We start from the raw sequence: 2179 nt of genomic DNA, 5'->3' as shown, positions 1-2179 counted from the left end.
GGGAAGAGGGGAGAGAGAGGGAGGGGGAGAGGGGAGAGAGAGGGAGGGGGAGCGAGGGTGAGAGTGAGAGGAAAGGAAGGAAGGACAGATTTCCACACTGCAGCCCGGTTCTCTCTCTCTCCTCTCGTTGCAGGAATGCAGCTGCAGGTTAGCAGGGAGATATGATCCCCCCCCCCCCCCCCCCCCCCCCAAGCCCCCCCCCCAAGCTTTGAAACTGAATCTGCTGTTAAACTAACACAACGTACAAGAACATCACGAGCCACAGGGGGGAATACTACAGCTCCCAGCGTGCACCCTGCCTGAGTACTGAACTACAGCTCCCAGCGTGCACCCTGTGTGAATACTGAACTACAGCTCCCAGCGTGCACCCTGCCAGATTTTGAGGGGCGACACTGAAGGATAGATGACAGAGTGCACCCCCAAACCACGCCCCCAGAGTGAGGCTGTGTGAGACTGATGCAATGAGTGAGAGGTACGTGCGTGTGTATCTATGTATATATAAACTGCGCTTGCCACGGTATTGCCAGATTATTGCGAGATTACTGCTCCCGCTCCTCTCTCATAAAACATGCATTCATTTTTTGGGGTTCAGGTTTTCTGTTGTGGGGTCTGAGGGGGACAGGAAGGGAGGGAGGGAAGTCTGTCTCTGTTCTCTAAGCTCTGCACATGTGGGAGTGATTCATCTAATTACTGAGTGAGGCTTTGCGTTCAGGAAAGGGGCTCTCTCTCTCCCTCCCTCGTTGAGCACAACTAGGTCTTTGTGACAAAGCAAGCTTACTGCTGTGGTATCCCCCTGTTAAAAGCACAGCACAGTGTAGTAAAGCACAGTGAAGATAATGAACCAGCCCCCTTCTCAAAGCACAGTGAAGATAATGAACCAGCCCCCTTCTCAAAGCACAGTGAAGATAATGAACCAGCCCCCTTCTCAAAGCACAGTGAAGATAATGAACCAGCCCCCTTCTCAAAGCACAGTGAAGATAATGAACCAGCCCCCTTCTCAAAGCACAGTGAAGATAATGAACCAGCCCCCTTCTCAAAGCACAGTGAAGATAATGAACCAGCCCCCTTCTCAAAGCACAGTGAAGATAATGAACCAGCCCCCTTCTCAAAGCACAGTGAAGATAATGAACCAGACCCCTTCTCAAAGCACAGTGAAGATAATGAACCAGCCCCCTTCTCAAAGCACAGTGAAGATAATGAACCAGCCCCCTTCTCAAAGCACAGTGAAGATAATGAACCAGCCCCCTTCTCAAAGCACAGTGAAGATAATGAACCAGCCCCCTTCTCAAAGCACAGTGAAGATAATGAACCAGCCCCCTTCTCAAAGCACAGTGAAGATAATGAACCAGCCCCCTTCTCAAAGCACAGTGAAGATAATGCATTGAAGTCAATAGGAAAGTCCCTGTAAGGTATCAATATATAATTAAAAATATCATGATAGTCACATTATGTTGTAGAATCTGGTGTAGTTGTTAAATAACTTGGACTAAGAGCGCCATCTGCTGTTGGTTCGCAACATCCGTATCCTTTGTTTAACGACAAAAAAAAAAAAGAAAATCCCTCTAGTGAAAAATTAAGAAAACAGCAGCTTGTTCTAAATTTGATGTGATAAACGACACCCTCTGCTGGAGACACGGTGAACTGCAGCGCAGCTCTGTATTTTACTGAGGTCGCAGACTGCGGGCTGGCTCATAGGATGCGTTCTGTGACCCAGAGCTTGCTGTTCTTGGCTGCGGTTTGGATTACCAACCTATACGGAGTCAGTCTGATGTAATTAGCATTAATTTTATTGTAACATGTAGTTTGTTTGAATGATTTATTTATTTAATATACCGATGACAAGGCTGCTCACGGCTTCATTGTAAGGTAAGGCACTGCACGCAGGCAATAAAAATGTGCATTATAAATATCATACGGGAGATATTGAAATTGAAGAAGGAATCTATGAAAAAGACCTAGGAGTTTTTGTTGACTCAGAAATGCCTTCATCTAGACAATGTGGGGAAGCTATAAAAAAAAGCCAACAAGATGCTCGGATACATTGTGAAAAGTGTTGAATTGAAATCAAGGGAAGTAATGTTAAAACTGTACAATGCGTTGGTAAGACCTCATCTTGAATATCATGTTCAGCTCTGGTCAGCTCTAGAAAGAGCGCAAAGAAGAGCGGCCAGAATTATTC

This window comes from Polyodon spathula, chromosome 53 (assembly GCF_017654505.1).
Source record: "Polyodon spathula isolate WHYD16114869_AA chromosome 53, ASM1765450v1, whole genome shotgun sequence".
Classification (NCBI taxonomy): Eukaryota; Metazoa; Chordata; class Actinopteri; order Acipenseriformes; family Polyodontidae; genus Polyodon; species Polyodon spathula.
The sequence above is the reverse complement of the archived record's forward strand: the minus strand, read 5'-3'. Positions refer to the sequence as shown.